Source organism: Topomyia yanbarensis, chromosome 2, assembly GCF_030247195.1.
Source record: "Topomyia yanbarensis strain Yona2022 chromosome 2, ASM3024719v1, whole genome shotgun sequence".
Taxonomy (NCBI): Eukaryota; Metazoa; Arthropoda; class Insecta; order Diptera; family Culicidae; genus Topomyia; species Topomyia yanbarensis.
In genome coordinates this window covers 74,659,332-74,685,868 of record NC_080671.1, presented here as the reverse complement: position 1 = coordinate 74,685,868, position 26,537 = coordinate 74,659,332, and the positions used below count along the sequence as shown (strand labels likewise).

At 36.8% G+C, this 26,537-nt stretch overlaps 2 protein-coding genes across 2 annotated transcripts in view; one reads left to right on the top strand and one right to left on the bottom strand.

The window, feature by feature from the left end:
• Positions 1-26,537, bottom strand: part of LOC131679531 (another transcription unit protein-like) — a 178,101-nt gene that overhangs the window by 148,506 nt on the left and 3,058 nt on the right. The window lies entirely within an intron of this gene.
• LOC131679530 (zinc finger protein 335-like) overlaps positions 22,360-26,537 on the top strand; it is a 118,763-nt gene continuing 114,585 nt past the window's right edge. Inside the window, exon 1 of the mRNA XM_058960270.1 lies at positions 22,360-22,490. The gene's annotated coding sequence lies outside the window, so the exon portion shown is untranslated. The remainder of the gene's footprint in view (positions 22,491-26,537) is intronic.

Sequence of the window (26,537 nt, the reverse complement as noted above, 5' to 3'; positions counted from 1 at the left end):
AATGTCGAAGGGTAGACCAATTGGGATTAAGGAACAACTATTGAGAATCAAACATGCCGGCTGTGTGCAACCGAAACCCTTTGCTACGTCACTGCTATAAGTCACAAAACCAGCAATCTCGACGGTATAACCTCAAATGGATAAGACTGACAGATGGGCAGACTGCAAAATGCACATAAATGTTAACATATAAAGCATAACCAATATTTAAGGAGATACACGAAAGAAACAAACATCTCAAGCCTCATTCGCGTCAATATCCACTTTCTCCCACAACTCGCCGCTTCGTGTCGTTTGACCTGCTTTGGCTTGCTCCTTCATCAAAACCGTTCCATCGCGTTCAACGTATTTAGTTACACCACACCACAGGTAGGTAGGTAAATAATTTTCCCTCTCGGCTCGATTTCTTTTCCATCAGTCTAAGCAACCTTTGCGGTCTAAGCACGATGTCCCCAGCATTAAACATGTTTAATATGCCAATCCATGCCAATAGAGCAATGCAATGCCCGTAGGTTACATTTTTTTGCTTTTCTGTCGGCCGGTTGATATTGTTTTCCACCCTGCTGCTGCCGCTTGCTCGAACACATGTTTTCTCCCTGCATACGGGGTGTACACACGTTCCGTTTCGTTCGAACTCCAACCAGTCAGTCAGTCAGTCAGTCCGGTAGAGAGTGCGGCCCCGAAGGCAAATGTGGGCATGTTGATTTGTGGTGCATGCACGTGAAAAATCCATTCGACAGGTGTTTGCCGTTTATGAAACCTACTTTGGAGGGAAATGCAATTGATGATTGTTCAGTTGTTGTGTACTTTTGCACGATGACTTATCGGTTGGGTTGCAAAAATATTAGAGCGAGGATTTGATCTCATATTTAGACATTTATTTTGAAATATTTTACAAGCTACTTACTTAGCCTTCGTTTTTATCTGGTGCTACGCCGTTGTAGTACAAAATCTACTTAATCCACCTAACACTGAGATGAGACATTTTTTACACATATCACTATTCGATCATTTATTGGTTTTAAGAACTCATGCGAAGTAGACACCCAACTAGATGTGGGATGAACACAGTTTCAATATACATTATACATTAAATCGATTCAAACTAACAAATTGAATGAAATGAATAAGAGGAATGATTGAATAGAATCAATAAACTTAATAAAACGAAAAAAACTGAATAAAATGTGTGAACTGGAAAAATATAAAAAAAATTAACAAAAGTAGTTAAATTAACAAAATTGATGGAATATATAAAAAAATCAACGTGAAAAAAGTTAATAAAATTAATAAAATCACTAAAATGAATTAAATGAACAAATCGAATGAAATGGATGAAAATAATTAAATTAATGGAATGAATAAAATGAAATAAATAAAGTAATAATTTAATTTAGCAGTGAGATGAGACATTCCTTACACATATCACTAGTGGATCATTCATTAGTTTTCAGGACTCATGCGAAGTAGGCAACCAACAAGAGATGGGATAAAAACTGTTTCGAGTCCTACACGAACGAAACCTCAAATAAACTATAGAAAATCAATAAAACGAACAAAATTTAGAAAAATTATAAAACATTATATAAGGTCACCAGATTTAAAATATGAGCGAAATGATTAATAAAAATCAAATTTATAAAATTAAAAAATCCAACTCGTTCAGCTTATTAAACACAATATTACACAGATTAAAAAAATGTTATCAACGTAATAGAATAAATTAAATTGCTTCAAACTAAAAAAATTAACACATTGAATAAAAGGAATAAAGTGAATAAAATGAATAAAATAATGAAATAAACAAAACAAAAAATAAATAGAATGGATAAAATGAATACAATAAATAAACAAAAAAAATCAAAAATGCGATAAATTATTTGACGAATTTTGCGCCAACTCGAACAAATGTTGGCAGCACGGTCGTCAAACGGTGGGATAACAAAATTCTCACAAGTTTCCTATCTCATGCCTCCACGCGAGTCTAAGTCTATCGATGACATTTGGTCGTTAGACCGGCAACGACTGGGTGCTATCAGCCTTCTGCCGATAGTAGCGGAATGAGAGGGTGCGAACAGATCTAGCCGACAAAACATTGCCGTAAAAATGAATAGTTGATCGGAAATTAGCCCCAATACGACTAATCTGACTAGCATCTATGATCACGGGTCAATACGTATTGAAAATTCGCCGCGTCTGTTTTTATGAACCTAATTTCAAGCTCCGTTACTGCTAACAAGCCCGTGCATCAGATTAACAATCTTTTATATTTCCCTTCAGTGTTCGTTATCATCGCTCGTATACTTGTATTCCACAAACAATCCGATATGGAAAATAAGAAATACTTTCCTTGATTTATAACATCTCGCGCTATTTTTGCCTGCATAATGTGTTATCACACGATAGTTTTCAAGCCAATAAATATATCGTTGAGAAGAAGTAGCGAACTCTGTCCAAATACTATTGCAATGAATAGTGATCCGGCCCATTACGCAGATAAGATTAGCTTTTCTAGGCAATACTCCCACGGTCGGCTATGTGGAGTTCAAATTGCTTTTGTTTAGGGAACATAGTATACTCTTGGTAGCCGGCTGCCCAGAGTTTAAAAAAAAACAAAAACTAAACAAGATCTTCTCTTTTTCGAGTGATCGTGCACTCGAAGACTAACTAAACAACTACCAAATAAAATATGCTTTACAGGTCGCATCGCTTGCTTGGAGCGAATCCTAGACCTGATACCCTTCCAAACTACCAACTCCGCGACACCTATGGAAGAGTCTGATGAATCGTCGTCCTTCCGTTAAGTAGGTGGAGCATCAACACTTCCTGTCTACCTTATCCTTTATCCTTCCCCGTGAACGATGAAGATGGGGGCGGCCGGTAATGATGGCTATCATGCTGTTGAGGTTTTAATGTGGGTCGGATTGGTATGAATTCCTACTTACCATTTCCTAAGCAACTCTTGTTAGATAATCAGCAGTCAAACATGATGAAATCAGTGTGCAATCCGCCAAAATCATCGTCAGAACGCAACGCAACGTAACTCGAACAAATGTTGGCAGCACCCTCTCAGATATTAATGAAACTTTTTGTACATGACGACTTTGTCACAAAAAGTCACTTTGCATACTTTATTTTTCCAAAAATGATCTAGACTGTCTTTTGAAAAGGGCCAAACTTTTTTTACCATTTTGTTCAAATGACTCTATTCTAAAAATGTCCTACAAAAAATTGTTGTAGGAGTAATTTTCACAAAATTAGACAAATTTTCGAATAAAAATATTGAAAAAATTCTGCATTGACTCCTACACTGAAAAAAATCGATTTTAAAAATTTAAAGTCGATTTACAAAAAAACTCCATTTTTGTTCCCTACCTACCGTCAAAGATTTAATTTGGGCACTTTCAAGGAAAAAAAGTTATTTGAAAAAAACTTTTCCTTGTCCAAACTAATTTTTTTAGTGCATTTTTATCGAAAACTAAACCAATGAAAGTCATAATCATCTCTGGATCCATTTTCCCAGTTGCTAGTTGCCTGATACATGCAAAAAGTATCAGTAACTAATTTGATATATATTGATAACAAACTTGAATGAAGACTAGAAGACTGGAAGATTGGAAGATCGGAAGACTGGAAAACTTGAAGACTAGAAGACTGGAAGACTTGAAGGCTGCATTTCATTTGTTCCTCTCAATACTGGTAAATTTGTTAAAACAATTGACAAACATTTCTGAAATTTATTTTATGTCTGATGGAGCAGCAGCACAATACAAAAATAAGAAAAACTTCGCAAGCTTGTGTAGATTCCAGTCAAAGTATGAGTTAAGCGCAGGATGGTATTTGTTGCAGCATCCCATGAAAAAGGACCCTGTGATGCTATTAGTGGCACTCTCAAGCGAATGGTAAAAAGAGCCAGTCCTGCTCGCGACTATGGAAATACCACAACAATTCCTTGAGAGTTATATAACTGGGCAGTTGAACAAACTGATAAAAATATCACAAAATTAATTTTCTGCTATATATTCACTGAACAGTACAACAAAATGTCAGAAGAACTCGAAGAGCTGTAAAATAACGCCAAAACAACATCTGAAACTAAAAAAATGCACAGTTTTGTGCCTATTCCTGGTGGCAAAGTAGAGGCGAAAAGGTATGCTAAATCAGAAGATGAACCAAAAATATTTTCCTTGCATAGAAATGATACAAAAAGAGCATGCATGAAGATGGTTTAAAGCAAATGTTTTATATAAAAATAAATAAATAATTATGTAAAATTCAAGTGAAAGAATTGTCAAGAAATTTTTTTTTCAGTGAAATAAACAAGCATAAGTTTATAAAAATAAATTGATAATTGGCAAAGTTATGGCTTTTACCCCGAAACCCATTTTTATTTAAGACGTTTGCGGTGATCACGATTGAAGACCAATAGATCTAAAATCCCAAAATTTAAAAAATTCTCTTAGTATATGAGTATTCCTCGTACTTTAACGATTAATTGAATAAATAATAATTTTTTCCTGCATTCGAGAATGTTTTAGTAAAAAATCGCTGTTTTAAGCTCTAAAAATTGTATTAAAAATTCTTATCCATGAAGCAAAAAATTATGAATAAAAAAAAGTATCGTTAAAGTACGAGAAAAATTAATTACGATCAATTGAAAAAAAAATTTAAGCAAATTGATTGAGTAGTTTTTCGGCAATCGTGATCACGGAAAAACCATTTTTAGTAAGACGACATTTCGAGACAATCGAGTTTAAAATTTCAAATTACTACTGCTCTTGGTAGACGAAGCGCGCTTGGAAGCGCTGTAACTATCGATCTATTTCTCGGATCTCTATAATTTGTAATATAATCTCAAGAAATTGTACTTTCAGATAAAGTAATAAAAGAATTTCGATTTTATGAAAAATGAAAAAGTATTAACCCCTTAATAAAAATATGCTTAGTTGCTAGCTAAATTTGACAATATCTTCTCACAAACTGAGTTTTATTGGATTGTGAGATGATTATGACTTTCATTGGTTTAGTTTTCTATAGAAATACACAGAAGAAGAAGTCAGTTTGGACAAGGCAAAGTTTTTTTCAAATATCTTTTTTTCCTTGAAAGTGCCCAGCTTGAATTTTGGCGGTAGGTAGGGAACATAATTATCTATCTTGGAACAAAATTTCATCCAAATCAAAAATGTTTTTTTTGTAAATAGACTTTATTTTTTTAAAATCGATTTTTTCAGTGTAAGAATTTCAATGAAGAATTTTTTCAATATTTTTGTTCGAAAATTTGACTAATTTTGTGAAAATCACTCCTACACCATTTTTTTGTAAAATTTGTCATTTTTATACTATAGCAATTTGAAAAAAATATGTAAAAAAAAGTTTGGCCTTTTCAAAAGACAGGCTAGATAATTTTTGGAAAAACAAAGTATGCAAAGTGGCTTTTGTGACAATGTCTTCATGTACAGAAAGTTTTATTAAAATCTGAGAGTGTGCTGCTAACTCTGAGTACGATTTGGCGCGAAAGTCGTCATTTGTATAACAATAATAAAATCAATAAAATGAATAGGGTGAAAAATTAAATAAACAAAATAAAAAGAATCGATAAAATTAGGATAATGTGAAAAAACAAACAGAATAAAAAAATTAAATAATTTAAATGAAACATTAAGTGATACTAAAAAGGATTTGAAATTAATAGAATAAATTAAATTGTGACAAATTATTAATTTGGATGAAATGAATAAAATGCATGACTGAAAAAATAGTCAGATTGTTAAAACGAAAAAACTAAATAAATAACATGCACAAATGAAAAAAATACATAAAATTGAAACAGTGAAAAAAATAAGTGGATATGAATAAAATGCATGATCAGAATGAGTTCAAATAGAAAAACAGAAAAAATAGATAAAATGGAGGAAATAAATAAAAAACCTGTTTGTGCCTTTCTCATTTGTCCAAACTACGATTCCAGGGCTGGTTATGTTCAATACGACGGTGTAAATGAATATTACATATTCAGTACGATTTACACATACATACAATGGATCGACAGCCACGATCTTGAGATGCTTTGTGTCGATATTGAAACATCGCTTGAAACCCAAACCCCGGCGGATCAAGAAAGAAGATCCGGGGGTCCGGACCCTGCCAAAAATTTTCAACTCCGCACCGGGATTAGGATTTTTAGAGTAATAGCATAACCTTTCTATATGAGAAACGCAAGAACGAGATTTTCGAGTTTGAATTGTTTATAACTAATAAGTAATTAACAAATTCACATAACTTTTTGTGCTAGTTGTACTCCTTACATCCCTAAGAGTTGATTAAAAGAAAGAATTCGTATTTATATGTCAACGCTTACTAGAAATCCAAAAAAACGGAAAAGTAAGTAGGACATATACGTTAGGGTGGCACGAGGATGTATGAAAAAAAATTAGTGCCGCAGAACCAAATTAGAAAAATTCGTAATTGTTCAACGAACTCCTACGCTAAATTTGAATCAAATCTGTTGAAGCATGATTTAGCACAAATGATTCTAAGTTTCTATGGAGTTTACTATGAGAAAATAATACATTTTCATTAAATTCATAAATATGCCGCCTGGTGCCCCTGGCAAATATATTTTATGCTGCATTCTATAGATTCAGTCAAGTAGAACAACTTCTTCTAAAGACAGATCATAGCTATGACAACTGGTTCATGAGTTATTGCAAAATTAAACTTTCATTGCCCTGAAAGTTATAAAAATAGTGCTGTCTCTGGCTACCCGGCGAGCTGAACCTTCAATCAAGTAAACCTTGACGTATTTTTTGTGGTCACCAGTTAAGCCATTGGTGTAAAGCGGAAATATAGTCCAGATGGTATCATCCGAAACATGTGATCCAAAGGACTTGGGATCGAATTGTAACAGAAATATTTTTATGTATTTTTTTTTGTGTACGTTGAGCAAATTAAAATTGAAACGAGACGAAGCAGGCAAGATTCCCGTTATTTTGAAGCTCAACTGATGTTCACCACATCCCTATGAAGCTGGCGCTGCTGTAGAGTGCCCCGTAAACTGAAGGTAGGTTAATTGAGTAAGTCGGGCAATATCTGTCACTATACGCCAGCAAGAGAGTCTCCGGCCATGAAGCACGATTTGTTTTTAACCAAAACTTTTGGACGAATCATCCAGGGATTAAGATTGGAGTAGCATCGTGAATATAACGTTAGAATATAAATTTGCTGAAATAAAATAACACGTCAGAAATAACGGTTTAGATATCCCTTATTACTTACTTTATTGGAAACTAACAATTCTACATAATAACGTTCCTGCTTTACAGGCAGCAAAAAAAAAATTAAAATATTAATAATTTAGAACCGAACTCGTGTCCTTCAGATTATCTATTTATGACGCTCGCATCTGAACTATAAAACCGTCTATTTTGATAGCTGCCTAATTCGGCTTATTGCTAGCATATCACAGTTAACTTGATTGAAGTATCAGCCAGAGTATCCAGATAAATTCAATTTTCACCAACGATGTAGACACTTAAGCATTGTATAAAGAATAACTTTTGAACCAGAAGTCGCAGCCTATTACACTCTTGTACACGGTACTCGTATCTACCGAAATCAGCATAGCATATATTTTTAAAATACATAGGAACGTGTCTACGAAATATTAAATAATAGGGATCGTTTATCCATGTTAAATCACATACAATTTTTAAACAATTTGTGCTAAAATATAGTGCAACCTATCAAATCAACATTTTGCATGGTTGAATGAGGTCGTATGGCAAGTAGTTATAAATCGGTTCTACTGAATTCTAAAATTTGTGCCGCCCTATTATACGTCCCACTGCGTCGCAAAGGGGTAAGATAGTTGTGTTTATTTGCGATTCATTACAAAAGGCTGCGGATCTTTGTGACACTTCAATTACACTATTTGCACACTATAGTACTAGCAGAAGTACACAGAAATACTTTTAATGTGTTTATTTCTTATAAGTCTCTTTTAAAATAAAAAAAAATTAGAGTTATTGCTTATGAGATTCTATCGAAGCTTTTGCTAATTTTGCAAAAAGCTCATCAAACTGAATTTCTAGTGTTCTTTTGGTTTGTCATAAATGAACTTTATCACAATAAGATCCCCGGTAGATTTTTGATGATTAGAGTCCCGTTAAATGTGAACCAGGTAGTTCTACTATGAAGTGTGTCACTTACAAGTGAATGAATCCTGTTAGCAGGATGTAGAACGCTTGCAAATCTTCTCTTACGAAATAAAATACTACTGTAGGTTGCAATGATGTGCGTAAGGATTACTTGGGAATATCCATAACAAGAAATAATCATATAGCATATAGCATAAAGTACTCTTGTTTGTATCACTACGCTTTCGAACTCTCTTCCCCTCACTATATGATGAAGCTACAACAAGCATTTATTTGCACCACGTATACTCACACTGTATTACTCACGCATATATCACATTTTTAATAAAAAAAAAAAGTGGTGAGAAAATAAATTAAAGGGGATGTCGATCTTACCCCTTTGGAGTCGGTTTTATCCGCAGTGCCTAGAAGAAGCCACTTTATTTTCCAAGTTTTGTAACCAAAATTTTTAATAAATTTTATTAAGGCAGGCGCTGACAAAATTAAGCCATGTTAAAAGTTTTCTGAAGAAGAATTCTGCATAGAATTATGATTTTATTGGTTTTGTGGTAATCCAGAAAGAGTGTTGAGCAAAGGGTGTCGGTTTTACCCGTAATTCCCCTAATTCATTTGATTATGTTCAATGTGATGTCCGAAAAGAGAACCAAAGTGACAAAAACACATAACAGAGTCACAAATCGTATTCGTGAACTAGTTCACTGAACCATACGATACTGCCGATCAGTTAAACTTTTATGATCCATTTCATAATGTTTTGCGTAGAATATCTGATAGTAAACTTATGAATACGATAATGCAAATGAATGGCTGATGTCCGAAGAGAGGTAACCCACATTTTGCATTTTTACAGGAAATGAAAAAATTTTCCGCATTCCCATCTTAGCTTTGTTTTTATTGTAGAAATAAACGTTTTATTAGTAGTTAGTATTGACTCATGGTGCCTAGAAAAAATAAGATCATTACATGTATTAGTTTTCAATTCACGAGCAGTTTCTTAATACGACAATTCATACATTCTTTCCTTATTTTTCGTTATTGTGTCTTTGGCAAAGTTGTTGCATGGTATCTAGCGCTTGATATGATCAATTCAGATTAGGTCGGAATTTTGTCACTAGAGCGACGCTGTCATCAACTTTTTAAAGGAACGAGATAGCAAGATGGCATCTACGGCAAAATTTTATGTCAGGTAATATCTCTTCTGAAGATACCAAAGCCTTCTCTATCTCGAAACATACAGGACCTACAAAATTTGCAGCTTCAGAAGATATGTTTATAATGATTGGACCTACAACTTTCTCGAAGACACCATATTTCTATCTAGTTTTATTCAAAAGTTCATAACAGCGCCGTCCTAGCGACTGAATTTCGAACTATTATGATTCAATCAAATAAAGCACCAAGTGCCAAATAGCAACTTTTCCGAAGACATTACTGGATTACTTAGCACTATCAAAAAATGCAAAAATGTCAATTTCCGAGAAATGGACGTCAGCTATTCAAATAGAAATTATGAAAACTGTGACAAAGATTCTTAAATCATAATCAAAAATTACTAAACATATTCAGGACACAACATAGTAACCCTACCAAATGTTTAAGTAAAATGCTATGTATTTTTGGCCAGAACTAGTTTTGTGAAAACAGAAATAGTTTCATGCATACGAGATTTATTATTCATGGTTTTGGGAGCTTAGTCACAATTTTCGTAAACGAATCTTTTTACGAAAAAGTGATTTATTTAACTAAATTATGATCAGATTGTTTCCGTGTAGAACACATAAGCATTACAAGAAATAGGAAGTAAAATTATGCAAGATACCCAAATGGGAAAAATTTTGGACTAGACCAAATTTGCAAGAGCTGTCCACTAGGGTGTCCCAAAATGACATCATGTTAAAAAAGTCATCGGGCTCACTTCTTAAATGAAAGGTTAGGGTATTGGGACCACTTTCTTCTTCGGAGTAAGTTTGCTAAAACGCTTCCTACTGGTGGCGACTTTTGATTTTTTGAAAAATGGGCCGATTTTGGATAAAATTTCAAATTTATGCCTGTTGAAGTGGTCCTGAACTATCTTAGATTTTTTTCAGCATTTTTTATTTTTCTGGAGATCCAAACGGAGAAGTTTGGTTAGTTAGTTTGTACAAATTTGGAATTATAAGAGCGACAGGGCCATTAAAACTTAGTAAAAAGTGAAATTTTTGGTGTTTTTCAGTATTTTTTCTTCAAAATTTTAAAAGTACAGAAAACACTTTATATAGTTGAGCCAAATTCAGGGGCGTAATTTTGCTGAAGAAAGTGTATAGCTATGGCCAATGGGGTATAAGTTATTTACGTTTTTGTTAAATAACCTTTTGACATTTTATGATATTCATAAAAAATAACACTGTTCTACAAAATAAAACAACTTAAGTGGGCTTAGTCCGCATATTATTTTTCGGAAAATAGAAGGAAAATGATGAAAAATGGCGTTTTTCGCTTGTCTCTAGTACATCAGAATCGGTTTTTATGAGCATTCGACGATTTTTTTAAAAAATATTTTATATACTAATAACCACCTAGCGGGTTTGAAAATCACTAAAATTAAACAAATATGTCGAGATAATGGCAAGTTATGGCGTATATTTGAAGGCTGAATTGATTTTTTTTTATTCATTTCGTTTATTTGATAGGCACAAATGCGTTAGCTTGGCGGTGCCAAATTCTTTTGTTTTTACATTTTGGATATTTTAAAACTAGGAGGTTACAATGTTGAAATATTTTTTTAAAAAAGAAAAATTTTACAGCTATCTTAAGACTAGAAATAAGATTCTATATACAAGAGAGGCGGCAAAAGATTTTTTTTATGAAAAAATTTTAAAACAAGGAATTCAATAGTAATAATTTTTAGGAAATATTTACAGTTATCTTAAAACTAACAATATAGTTTGGTACACAAAAGGGGGAACAAATGGCTGAATTGATTAACGTACTTACATTTTGTATATAAAGTCTTATTTTCATGTTAGGAACTTTGAAGTGGAGAAAAATGCAGAAGAGTGGGGTGAGTGTTGAAAAACTGATATTTACTGTTTAGATCACATAATTACGAAATAGTCAAATTTGAGGCAAATATCCTCGAAAAAGTTTTACAACAGAATACAGCACATCTTCTGACACAATCGTTTTGTTGAAGATGCCTCCTAGAAGTAATTATGGCGAATTAAATCTTCAAAAAATAATTAGAGACTTGGCGTCATTAGCAAAGTTATTATTTTTATAATTTAAGTTACAAACAAAAATCATCAGATGCTCATTAAACCGCGTCCTGACATACAAAAGACGTACAGAAAACGTCATTTTTCATGATTTTCCTTCTATTTTTCGAAAAACAATGTGTGGTCAAAGCACATTTGAACTGATTTACTTTTTGGAACAGCATTATTTTTGATAAATTGCCAAAAATGTCAAAGGTTATCTAACAAAAACTTAAATAACTCATACCTTATTAGCCATAGCTATACACTTTCTTCAGCAAAATTACGCCCCTGAATTCGGCTCAACTATATAAAGTGTTTTCTGTACTTTCAAAATTTTGTAGATATCCAGTTTTGAAGAAAAAATACTGAAAAACACCAAAAATTTCACTATTTACTAAGTTTTAATGGCCCTGCCGCTCTTATAATTCCAAATTTGTACAAACTAACTAACCAAACTTCTCCGTTTGAATCTCCAGAAAAATAAAAAAATGCTGAAAAAAAATCTAAGACAGTTCAGGACCATTTCAACAGGCAAAAATTTGAAATTTTATCCAAAATCGGTCCATTTTTCAAAAAATCAAAAGTCGCCACCAGTAGGAAGCGTTTTAGCAAACTCACTCCGAAGAAGAAAGTGGTCCCAATGCCCTAACCTTTCATTTAAGAAGTGAGCCCGATGACTTTTTTAACATGATGTCATTTTGGGACACCCTACTGTCCACCAACCCACCGTCCCCTACGCATCTGCCTGTGCCATTTTCAATTTGGGCAGATCACAAAATAAACCCGTTGTTTCCAATGGAGGAACATCAACACTTTATTGCCGCCCGGCCGGAAAACTACGTTACTTTATAGCTATCCGAAGTTTTTTACTGGTACCGTCGAAACTTATCGTGGTCTTTAACTGCTTACGATTACTTCTATACCATCAACAATCAATTCAACTTCCCCATTCTACTGCCTCATACTTATTTTAAGTAGAGGTGTGCGCCGCCGCGCCACGCCGCCGCCGCCGATGATTCTGACACGCCGCCGATTTCAGGAAAAAATGGTCAGCGCGCCGATTGCCTTTTTTGTGCTGCGCCGCCGATCATATTTAAACTCGCGCCGAGTCCATATTTGACCTGAATGTGTATTGAGTGAAAGAATTTTGGTTTATTTTGCGATAATCTTTTTGGTTGTAATAGTTTTGTGTGATTCTTACCATTACCAATCTTGAGGCAGGATATTGTAGCCCATATGGAAACAAAGCTGCTTTCGAACCGCACGGCAATTCAGCAAGAAATTAAACTGTCACCGTGTCTGCGAGCGGTTTGCTTATGAACTGTGAATTTATATAGTGTTCCGCTGTTTAAAGACTGGACAAGCGAATATCAGCCGAATAGGTCGGTAAAAGGTATTAAGATATTCAGAAGTTAAGCAATATACTTGTTCTAAGCATTTCTTGTTTTACTAATCAATCAATCGATATGATAATAAAATAGCCTGGACAATACTTTTGCTGACTTCCTACCCGCATAGTCATCCGGATCGCAGCAATCAACCGTCAGTCTGTGGAAACCATAATACTCCCTACTGTCGAGTTCTCAGTAGTTAAAGACACAAGTTACTCAGTGCAAGAAAATATTCGGCTCATGCGGAATTAGATAGCATATCGAACGAATGATGTCACTTTTTCATGGTTAGAAACAGTTAAAACTTAATGAACCGACATATAAGCCAGTACAATTGTTTCTACAAAATCTGTGTAAATATTTAAATAAAAATACGTTGCAAATTACCATCGCACGCGTGAATCACCATTCTACTCAAATTTGCACGCAAGCAAAGCTCGTATAGCGTCATGCCTTCGATATAGTAATTCAAGCCGTACGACTTTTAACTATTAACCTTGGTCTGGTAGTTCAGAGGGTAAGGCGTTGGTGTCGTATAAGCCACCCGTCGTATAAGCCAGCCCCCGCCAGGAAGGATTCTTAGTAGTCAGTAGCCTCGTAACACTAGCCATGCAGTAGCACTGCACATTCCTAAAACCTGGCTGCAAAGTCTGCCGAAATGAAACTTGGAACGAAAAACTAGTGCTAGACATACTTCTGTCAACATAATGGAAGGTTTTCTGTACGTTTACAACTGGTTCTCTCTAGAAAAATCCGCATTTCAATTTTCTTATCCTTTGTTTCTCTTTTCCTTTAATTCACCGAAAAAGTCTACAAAATCGATACAGTAGAACTTTGCCGCAATCGAAACTACCATACCATATTGGCCTATTGTTCGAAAGTGATTCGATGTTTAACCTGTATTGGAAGCCGCACCATTTTGTAATTTTATCATGCTAAGGATTTTTTCCAACGATATACGTGGGCAAAATATTGAGTGCGGTGTATCAAACGATCAGAGTGGCCCAGAAAACGTCCCGTTGATTTCTATTTCAATATTTCAGCAAAAAACATTATTGGTTATCCGTAGAATCTCGTGCTCGTGATTTTCTATTGAGAGTGGAGACCTTCTTTAGCGGTGGGGATACAGTTGACTGCTTGTCTGCTGTATCTTTGGGATTATTTGCTTCTCTCATGTCTGACGTCCAGGTCTTCATAGTTAAAGCTGTATTGGTGCCGATGGTCGGATGTTGTATCTTGCTTCTTGCACTTGCGCGTGAGCAACGTCGCCTTTTTATCCTCACCGATAGTGCAAACAGTTGATTTTGGGGTGCTGGATGCTGTTTAGCAGTTGTCATTATGTCCTGAACAACTGTTACAAATTTGGGAACCGTTTGTAGGTATTTGTATAGAGATCACTGTTCAAATAGGTATATCGTCGATGAGTCTGCAATTCGCTGAGATGCATTCTCGTTTGTATATGTATCTTTGTATTGCGCAAGGATTGTTCACGATGTGGCGTCTGATGTTAATACTTGCGCGTAGGAATTTGCATGTTATGGGGACAAAGCGTGGTTTATTTAATAGTTCTGTGATTTTTAGTTGAATAATCGATCCGCATTCTCAGCATAAAGAAATTTCTTCAAGTAACAGGTTAATATATTCTATTTCACCTCACTCGGTTGTATAGGTCTGGCTCAGGCAGAAGTAGAAATTAGACTGAAGACCAGGTATTGTTATTTTATCTCAGAGGAACATTTATTAAAATGAATGGCATAAAACTTTGCATGCTTTCTGAAACTGTGTTAGCATCGATATTCGTAACAGTTGGCATTGCAAGTATTAGGAGCGGTTGTTTAAATTTATCTTTAGTAATCGCAATTTTCGATATTTACTTTTATTTTTTTCCATTTTCTCAAATAAAATTAATTCCCGGTTAAAAAACAGTGTTATGCTTAAAGCTGATGACACCGCTACGTCATCAATATTTGGTTTAATTTTGACACACGCAGACACAATAGTCAACATAGCAAGATGATTGAGCAAATTACTACTTTCCATCCATATAAAAAAATATCCCACGCCGCTTTGCGCCGCCGCCGCCGCCGATGATTTTAGCAAACGGCGTCACGCCGATACGCCGCCGCCGCCGGCCCAAATCACACCTACGCCGCCGATTACGACATTTTTCATCGGCGCACACCTCTAATTTTAAGGCAAAAACATGTTATAAACGCCATTTAGTGAAACGCGCCGCCGTGAACAAGACATTTGATATCAACACACAGGCATTCATTTTACAAAGCCGCCGCACCTTGTGCACGATCGTGTTTACTAATAAATATATTTGCTCGGTAACATAAAAATGGTGTTTCCTATTGGAAGTGTAATTAATTTTTCCATCCAAATATTGATATACATTCGTTCGGGTGCCATAGTCGGTCGCTCCGGGCATGCTGTATATAGATATAAGCGGCGGGCTCAGTGCGTGTTTTATGTATGCGCAAATTAATTAGCGAATTAAATTAAAGCTCCGTTTAGTCAAGATTGTTAACTGGCAAACACGTGCACCTACGCCCTTAATCGCAGTGTTGTCAAAACTACCCTCGCATCCCGCACACCTACCCCGCCCAGTACCGTCTTTACGCATGGGCACACTGGGCCAGGGCCAGGGGCCCCGGGCTTTTAGGGGCCCCCAACTTAGGATGAATATAAAATCATTCTGTGTTCCAAAAAATACTAGCACTCAATTGTCTATAACTCTTTATCGTGTGGGTAACAATGGATCAGTTGCTCAGATTCGCACATTACACCTTTACAAACGTCAATCCAACATTTCGATTCAAGTTTCAATTTATTTTGAGCAAAAACGATGAAATGTTGTCTAAACACGTATAAAAGTTTAAAAAGCACCAAGCAGGAGCGGCAACCAACAAGGTGGCAGAATTTGCACAAGGAAGCTGTACAGAAAGTGGAAGAAGAATATTTCGAAATTCGGTACACAATCCTTGTTTGGCAAACCATCCACGCATGTGGCAAATTTTCATTTCTTCATCACATCTGAGATTGTGGATGGACAGTTCTACATGAAAACCTGTAAAAATGATTTTCTTCTATGCCGTCGTAGTCTGGTACAGCACCAATTAGGTTATTTTTGTAAGACCTTTTGCCTTATCAGAAATATTTTAGGCTGTTTCTGTTTGCGGTTAATTATGAATGAACTGCTAATAGTTGTGGTAGTTAATTATTGAAATGAATTGTGTTGCTCATATTAATAGGTTCGAGTAATTTCGATGTTTCGCTATGTTTATTTATTTATTTATTTGTTTATCTATTTATTTATTTATTTTTTATCACTTTTCATCTGACCCGTGTTGGTCTACATGAAATTTAATGCTGTTGTTTTATGAGAAAAAGCGCCTTTCAAGGTTCACTTCAGAAGCAGACCTCGAATGCGCGTAAAAACCCAAATTGTTTCGTACTTTTTTCATCTGATTACAATGACTCACTTTAGAAATTAATAAAATTACATACATGTTGTACAGCATTACAATAACATTACAGAAATATTGTAACATAATCTTATAAGCTAAAAGTCCTAAGCCAATTCTTCAAAATATTACTAGAAATATAAAAATCGAAATGGTCATACACACTATTGAAAACATTACGCATCGCCCTTATGAGTTCATTCTGACCGTACTCGGTGCGCTGAAAGTCGAGTCTTAAGTTACGTGATCTAAGGTTTCTGGCGGTACATTGATGTAGATTTGTAAGAGAATATCTGGGGCATCCATTTGATCAGTCAATATTTTACCAACAAATCTGAATGTATTTCGCCTTTTTGCTGGAGTTTCCATATCAAGCAGACGACAGCGATCGATGTATGGTGGTAGCTCTGTTGGGTTAGGCCACGGCAAAGTTATAAGAGCAAATCGGAGGAATCTTGCTTGTACTTCTTCAATTCTGTTAGTCCAAATGTTCGTATAAGGACACCTAATAGCTGCGGAAGCTTCCAGGACAGACCGAACAAGAGAAAAATACAGTACCCGCAGACAATATCGATCAGTAAACTCGTTGGCGATTCTTATTATGAAGCCAAGGTTTCTATTTACCTGTGCTGTAACGTGCGAGTAATGGTTTCTGAATGTCAGTTGCGAGTCCAAGAGTACACCAAGGTCTCTGATAACTGACACTCTCTCTTTCAATTGGCCGGCGATGCTGTAGCTTCAGAGAATTGGATTTTTTCTGCGCGTGAAAGGTATTATAGTGCTCTCTAATACCTTTCACGCGCAGAAAAAATCCAATTCTCTGGAGCTGGCCACACTGAGAGACAACAAGTTGCGATTACACCAGTTATAGACAGCATTCAGATGTCGCTGAAGTTCGATACAGTCCTCTATTGACCGCACAATAAGAAAGAGTTTGAGATCGCAAGCAACGGTCCGAGATTGCTCCCCTGAGATACACCCGCAAGTTGATGAAGATATGACACGTTACTTCCTAATTTCACTGACAGAGAACGATCTACGATATATGATTTAAGCCAGTCAATAAAATTTGATGGAACGCCCAGCCGCTCGATCTTTGCCAGAAGAAGAGAGTGATGTACACGATCAAAAGTAGCTTTAAGATCAGTGTATACAGTGCCTATAGTCCATCTTCGATGTTTTCAATGCAGTATGATGTAAATTAGGCTAGACTGGTAGTTGTTAATCTGCCTGCAAAAAAGCCATGTTGGTTCTTCGATATGTATGCTTTGGTCTCACGAAAGAGCATATTTCCTACTAAGATCTCAAATAACTTTGACCCAGAGCAGAGTGAAGTTATGCCACGATTTTTTGAAAACGGGAAACATTACTGATTTTTTCCAGCATACGGGAAACACTTGCTTAACTTGCTTATGGCAGCTAGAATGTCTTTGTCGGTAAATTGTATGTTTCCAAAATTGAATACATCGTGAGGAACATCTTGAAGGCTACAATCCACCTGAGTTGAATTAGCTGATTCATTTTCAAACACACTCGAAAAAATGTTTTGCGAACAAGTTACAGATGCCGCTGGGAGTGTTGGACGTTTCATTTGCGAGAAACATACTAAAAGGAAGCCCATTGTCTTTACATTTCCCATTTTCAAAAGACCAAAACTTTTTTGGGTTTCGTTTTAAGTTGGATTGGGTTTGTGCCAGTGGTGCAAATTTTCATTTTCAAATGCCAACTTTCAGTTCAATCAAACCCAACCATGATTCAAATTCAAAGCCTCCCTCAATCATTCACTTTCAAGTAGGCGGGATTTTCATAACTGAATCGTACGTCTTCATTTCAAATTGATGCTTTTTCATTCACCAACCAAAGCTGTCATCTGCTCTGTAGAGGCCAGTTTAGGTTAAATGTCGTCATGTTTTGCGTTTTCAAAGCTACATGAACAGTAAGAACTATGTTCAGAGTAGTTTTGCTTGAAAAACCTAGTCAATACCCCAGTAAAGAGACATTCACAGGGTCAATGAAATTGAAAATGAATGGAAAATGATTGAGCAGGTCGGCTGTTTGAATGAATAATGGAAACGAACAACTGCGAATTGAACATAGTAGGGCATGATTTGAGAATTTTTCCTCCTTCAAGTTCAAAACAAACTGTTGAAAATTTGCAGCTCTGGTTTGTGCTACATGTCTTGAGTAGAGAAAGCAATTATATGTTTTGTAGCTGTTACTGGCTAGAGTGAATTCCCTTTTTGTACTTGTTTGGTACCTTCGCCTCTCCAAACCGTTCACTTATGCGCGAAACTTCTGTCAGAATATATACCAAAAATCTACCTCACGAACAACTTCTACATGACGACTTTCCATTTCAAAGAATCGTTCTATTCCTGCAGCGAAAAATGCGAATACCTAAAATGAGTGAATCTCGAATCGCGCAATTAGATTCGACAATATTCAATATTGCCATCTGCAAGTGTAGTTGAATTATGATTGAAAATATATGGATTTTTTAAGCTGACAATTGACTTTTTCCAGCTGCATCATATCAGGAATAGTAAGAAATTGAGAACAACATTGTACGAATCATTGTAATTACATTGGCGGTTGCACATAGAGGCCAACCATCGTCAGCTAAATTTAAAAGCATTTTAAGAGAGCGAGTTTGGTGGCCCGGCATGTCGAAAGATGCAGAGGAATGGGTGAAGTCCTGCTCGATTTGCGCAACAAATGGAAGACCTAAAAAGCCCACTCCCATGACCCGTGTTTTCACTTCCATTAAATAACGTAGTCGTCATCTATTAACAAGTTGAATTTTATTGGCATATTGCTAAATATTTTTCCAAGATTGTTATAGTGTAAGGACAATTATTGAATGAATCGTCGACATTGTAGTGTTGACGTTTAGCCTGCCTTACTCCATCATTCCTCATCATTGATGGAGGCACTCCTCAGCCTCAAACAACGTCTTATAACTATAAAGGTCAGATTATATCATGTGGGGAGAGAACAGCGCAGCTGGTAAGTCCATTACACTGTACGCAGCTCACTTGAGTTCGAACTCCCACAAGCACATATAGTGTATTGGGTCCTTTGCCACTTTCGGGCAGATTGGTCAGAATATCTTTTTAAGATCTATCAAAGTCATTTTCCGTTTTTCGACGGTAACTGGACATTTACAGTACCACTTATAGTGATGGAAGCATAAATTTTTTCCCCGTATATTTTGATTCCTACAGCATTTTTAATACTTCCGCATGGTTGAATGATTTGGTTTGAATTTTAAAAATAAATCTCAAGGTGGCATAGTTGGCTCCCTGACGCTGAGGATCATTTTTGATAATCTTACTCTACAGCAGTGTATGCCTGTTCGAGTATAGGGCCCCAAGACTCAGTTGTGCCCAGGGGCCCCGAGTGGTCTTAAGGCGGCCCTGACCCCGCCACCGGGAAAGCGAACCCGGAGGAAGCAATCTCATAATTTTATCAAAACGAAACCTTTTCCCCGAGAAATGTATGTAGCTATACATAACTAACATAAATGAGATCGTTCTCATTTGAATCCCAGACAGAAGCGAAGCTACGGATTGAGTTTCTGTACAAAATGAGCCGTTTTTTTCTTCGTTCCTTTGTGGGTGATTCCCATTCCTCACGACCGAGGTGTCCGGGAGTTTGGGTTGAAAGAGATATGATTCTCGTCGATTTTTTGCTGCTTCCCACTTTCAAAGTTTTGCGCATGCTTGGCGTTATATTTTACGACCTCTGCCAACACCATCATCATCATCATCACCGTCATCGTCATTGGCAGTGTCTACTTCGGCAGGCAAACAACCAAGCTATCGCATTTCTTCGGTTCATATTGTTGTGCTACACCTGTGTACTGTGGACGTCGACGAGAGCTCTCCCTCCCCGCCAGGCGACACCAGTTTGCTATTCAAGGATCGTCTTCTAGGTACATCAATAGCTCTTCTGGGGCCACCAATCGTTGAACATAGAGCGTATTCAAAGCAAAAGAAAAAGGATCTGAATGACGAGCTGGCAGAGCAAGACTGAAGCTCGACAAGACAAAACGAAAGTTTTTCTACGTAGGGATGGGTACGCCTGCCAGGGAATCGATAATTATTGCCTTCCCATTCCTAAGATGAGCCGGAACGTGGCGTTTTTTATTCGGAGTGGGAGGGTTGAACCTACCTTTTTCTTCAGCTGGTGAACGACGAGAGGGGCCTGCTTATTTGTTCCAACAGATTGCTACACTAGAAATTATCACTCGCAATAGCTCCATTTAAAATATATCTTACATTTCGATGATTGTTGGATCGAGAAAAAGGAACAATATATATATATCACATGGACAAAAAAAACGCAACGAAAATCACGTCAGTGTGTGTGTTCGAAAACATACGCGCGCGTGACATCACATGTGCATGCGTGACGCAATCGCCGCCTGCTCGAGTAACCGCACGATCGACTAGTTCCTACCAGTCGGCTTTCACGGCTGGCAAACGGGAAATCTATTGGCTTAATCACCTGCAATTAAGAACAGCAAACGACCGGCACTCGTTGCCGAAGACGTAAAGGTGCAAAAAGCTACCATGCACGCGGGAAATTCAATAATAATCCGCGACCCGACCCGGGAGACTACAAACCGAATCACTGACTATATCGACACACGCTGCTGAAAATGGAACGTAATATCACACTAAACTACTACCATTTCAGTGCAATTTCGCGAAGTCGTAGCCAGTTTCGCTGCTGCCGTGGACTCTCTGGGTGCCTGCCTGCCCGCCTAAAAGCATAAGCATGTTGTGTCCAACAAGAGACGTCGTGTGCTACGGCACAAGTGCCAAACTCGGCAGCACCATCGCGCCGACGAGGAGAACGGACACTGGATGCGGTGCGCGGTGACGTTGGTCGGTGGCAAGGTAAGAAACAGTATCGATGCGACCTGGTGCAATTTGTGGAGAACTTCGGAATGCGCTCCTCTCCACGGGTGGATGCGATACGAATTCCGAGAGTATCTCGTTCTCTCCATTCGATCATGTTTGGTGCGGGGGAGCCGGAAGCGTTGCGGTGGACCCTGGAGTCAGACTGTATATACATAAGAACTGCGGAACTGTGTGTGGTAAGCTGCACACACATTGGCCGGTACGTCATGTTGTGCAAATACTTTCAAACTGGATCGCGATTCGACAAATCCCAACTGCGTAATGTTCTTCGTTTCTTTTTGCTCCAAACCAGCTCTTCGATGACAACCGAGTCAATGACATCTGGTTGAACTGGAAGATTCAATTGAAATAGATTAGCTAGATTCATCCGATTAATTTGTGTATATGAGAAATATAGTTTAGCATACATAGCACAAATGATCGCCCACTAATTGTCGTCATTTGTGACCTTCTTATCAATCATTATTCAGAATTGAAAAGACAGTATCCCATCGATCCACTTTACCAACACTGGTTCACCATCACTGCAACATACATAGGGAATCCTTATCCATCTACCAGCGCTAGATAAACATTGATCCACCCGGCACGTCTTCGGATGACAAGTCTGGAAAATAAATACATACAAAGAAAAATAAAAATTACACTTGCTCGCGATAAAACCAGTCGAGGAAAAACTCAGCTCGTCGCTAAAGATGATGACAACTTGAGCAGGGAAACAATCAACTCATACTCTCGCACGCGGCACATCTCTCAGTGTACGGTTTTGGGTTCAGCAGAAGATGTTGTCCTCAACCAGAACCAAACACACGCACCACCAACGTATATATGTACGGCAATGCTGACGAGCGAACGTACCGATAGATGGATAAACAACTGTCACCCGTATCGGCAACTCTCGCGTTTGTGACTGCGTATGCTTATGCTTGTCATCATTGACAGATAGGAGGAGCAATTCAAATGACTACCCATTAATAATCGGTCTTTCTCTCACACATGCACACACATTCTCGAAGGCAAAACTCTCGCACTACGCGTTTCTCTCATACTAGAGGCACACTGACGCAAACGAACATTACATGAAAACATTACCAACACTCTCGTCAAATGTGAACTGAAGATAGAACTGTCAAACATTTGAGCATGTGTTTGTGTTGCCAGTGCGCAAACTGGTTTCGCTTGCAGGTCGCGTGTTGTGTTGATGTTTTGTGAAAAGTGGAAGCATACTTAATATCTACGGACTCAAAGTGAAGTGCTACAAGGACATAGTGAACCTAATCGACCCTACTTGGTAGTATACAACAAACAGGTACTGTCATCATTGCTCACAAACGTTTAGTATTCTTTTAATTGGTCCCACAATAAACAGTTTCCGTATGTAAACAAACGAGCGATATCGTAATGCTTGTTGACAGAAATGCTACTAGATCTAGTGAATTTTGCGATTCATGCTATTAATTAGCAACATGCAATAAATTCTGCTCCTTGAAACCACTAAACGATTAAAATATTCAACAATTATGCACAGATCGAAAGCCAACCATACATAACCTCAACTTTCGGAAGCTCCGGATCATCGACCCGTCAATGTATTAGTGCAACAGCAGCACCAATCCATCACGGAACAGCAGCACACAACCGCTTATAAACACCGGTTCACCCATCGGCCGCGCAGATGGCAGCACGTGACGGTGTCTGTTCACTTCGCACACGGCAGCTGCGACGGCACGGGAGTCCAGCAGCGTGCACTTTCGATATTCTTCTCTTTTGCCGACGGCTCTCACACATTTCTGGCTTGTGTTGTTGTTATTCTGTTTGGCTTTTTATGGAACACATTCACTACATTCAGCCGACCGGTGTGTTTTTACGTACCGCCCTTTTAAAAGGTGTGGCTTGCTAATAGTTTTGCTCTTGCTGCCGCTACCGCTGCTGCTGCTGCTGCTGATAGTATTACTCTTATTATTATTGATGTTAGTTCATCAGCGCACTGGCTGGCACGTCAATATGCGATAGCAGCTGGTGCAGCTCTCTCGCTCTGCACCGTGCTGACGATGACGAACGGTTGAGTTGATGTTATTGCAGCCGCTGCCATTGTCATTCGTAATAGATCATACATTTGACAGGCAGTTGCGTTATTATTTATTTGGAACGATTATGGCTGATGGACTGTGTACGTGCTGTGGGTAGAAATATGGAAGATTAGTTCGATGTAGCAGAAACGGGAATGGACGCTTTGTGTGTAATTTCATTTATCCATCCCCTATTCAATATTTGCTTTTCTTTGAGGATTGATGGAATATTTTGTTATGAATTTGATGTATTGGTGCAACTGGTACTGAAATAGAATTTTTATAATTCGATTATTTTACACGGTTCAATGCGTTAGCTTCACGGAGCTGTTGGGATGGATTGTTTTTGTTCAGATTATATATTATAAATTTCAATGTAAAATCGAGTTGATGTTTAACCGATTATACACACCATCGGTCTTCACGAAACTTCCTTGAGCAAACTAAAACCACACAGAAAATAATCCGTTGATGAATTCATGAACAAAAAACCACGATTTCGTGAACTGAACGGTTTGTGAAATTCATCTAACTAAGTGCGTTTAAAAAAAATCGCGCAAAAATGTGCTTGGCGTTACATTGCAATATTTGGTTGGGTTACTGTGGTTACTCTTTGAACATGTTTAGTTTTTGTTATGATTCTTGATCATACTTTGGGGCTATACTGGTTTACAGTATATCAATTAAAGCAATGTTCATGATTTCAGGAGCTTAGTTGCGGTTTTCGTAATTTCTTATCACATTACAGTGATATTTTTCTTATGAGTTAACTATCCGATTATTCTGGCAGAATAGCACGATTTACATTCATGATTTCAGGGCTTTAATCGCGTAATTTATATTCACGTTTTCGTGATGTGTTATTCACGAGTTTCGTGTTGGATTTTTCTACCAGAGTAGTGTGAATTAGGGCATAGCAATTTTTTTTTAATTCTCGAAGCCCCCCCCCCCCTTTCATATTGTGACAAATGTCAAAGTAAGCTCAGATGCTAAATTTCACATCATTTGGACAGTTTTAGACCCCCGCCCACTTCGCTTGATTTTTTTTTAAATTAGTACTATGGGAAAATGTGGAGGAAAAATACATTAAATGCTATAACTTTTGAAGTAGCAATCAGAAAATTACAATTTATACCTCTTTTGAAAGGAAATAATCTTAATATTTGAATGGAGATATTTTTGCTTCTAGGAAAGTGGGGTACTGGGTCATTATGGCCCCAAAATCCCATATTTTTAATGATTTTTCTGCTCCGTGATGCAAATCATACATATTTTTTAGTTTTTCTAATGTGAAAAAATCTCAAAAATCGATCGGAGCTTTTTTGACCTTTTGTCCGAATACGAGAAGTTGGGGTTAAATGGCCTTTTGTCATTCATATTAAACTTCATCATTTTCTCGTGCATATATCTCTATTATTCTTCACTCAATTTTCATAAACTATACCTTGTTGAACGTGGAAAATCCTTAGGATTATAACAAAAATAGATTCGTTACCGGTAAAATTGTGTGAATTACGTTGTGAATTTCGTTCATAATTTCAGGAACTCAGTAGCGATTTCCGTAATTTCTATTCACGTTATCGTGATATTTTAATCACAAGTAGAGTGATTTGTGTTCATTATTTCAGCATCATGATCACGTTTTTGGATGTTTTTACACGGTTTTTTGCGCAGTATTTTTACGCAGATTTTTGAATTTACGCGGTTTTAATTTACACGGATTTTTTAACTAGGTTTCTTATCAACACGGATTCCTAAATTTACACGGATTTTGAAACTTACGCGAATTTTGAAATTCACGCGGTTTTATTTTACGCGGCCTGTATCCCCTGCGCAAAAAGAAACCTGAGTGTACTGGGAATCATGAATCAGTTCACGTTTCCAGGAATAAGATTTCATGATTTTGTGAATTATTTCACCAGCACAAATGGTCAATCGCTAGGAATCATGCATCAGTTACATGTATACATGAATAATATTGTTCGATTTTGTGAACTATTGTGCGAGCTCGAATGGTAAGTCGTGCTTATTAGACTAGGAATCATGGACTAGTTCACGAATACATGAAAATTATTTCATGGCCTAGTGAAATATTGCATAAGTTGTGACTAATACGCTAGAATTCATGAAGCAGTTCATGTATGCGTGAATAACATTCTATGATTTTGTGAACTATTTCACGAGCACGGATATTGAATGACGACTAATATATTAGAAATCATAAACTAGTTCACGATGATTGAAAGGAATCATGAATAATATTCCGGGTTTTATGAAATAGTTCATGAAAAAATATTTTGATTTTGTGAATTTCTTCACAACCACGAAAATTAGATCAACTTCAAGATGAATCAGTTCACGTCGCGTAGTTAGACTCAGAATAATGTTCCAATATCTATGAATAAAATCACGATTCAACCTTTGACTCTATGAATAATATTCATAAAATTGTGAACTAGTTCACGTACAGAAAATCAATTTGGTAATGGTATGGTGGACACTGTTACTGAAGTTCACAAAACAAAAACAAAAACAAATAAATAAATCCACTAACAAAAGTGTTATATAAGTGTTACAGAATGGAAATGGAACATAATTATATTATAAACACACGATTTTTGTCCATGGTCCTGTTGTCGTAACGTAAAAACGTGATTGTTCCAGAATTCGTGGAACTTTATTCACAACTTAGGGGACATTTTTTTCCGTGCATGGATTCTTTGTAATTCATCACAAAATATCAAATTAAGTCAATTAACGCATTATTGTAAACTTAATCTTCGACCAAAGTTGTAAAAAATAATTTCACGAAAATGGGAACCGTTGAATTCTATATGTTATGAAAATTTAGATATATTTTTTAAGCCACAGCACAAAACTGAAATTAGCAAGACAACACCTCTAGGGCTTTCTTGTCAATGGTTTAGCAAAGTATCTCGGATTTGCCTGCGTCTTATTTTGTTGATACGAAATAACCAATACATATGCAATACATAAAACATCTTAACTTAACGAAAAGTCATTAATTTAAAAGTATGTCAGATATAGAATTAAATACAGTCGAGATAACTGTATTAATTGTTGGGTGTTGTTACGACTGTCGTCGTGTCAGGGGAATTTTATGTTTAACAAAAACATTATAGAGAAATTCGACTGAAGAAGACCGGAACCAACGGCCGAAACGTTTGTACATTACCAAAATTAGTGTTCACTAACTGTATTAAAGTAACCAATATTTGATATTTTTTTATTTATGACGCTGTAATTGCCTCAGTACGTCAAGGAAA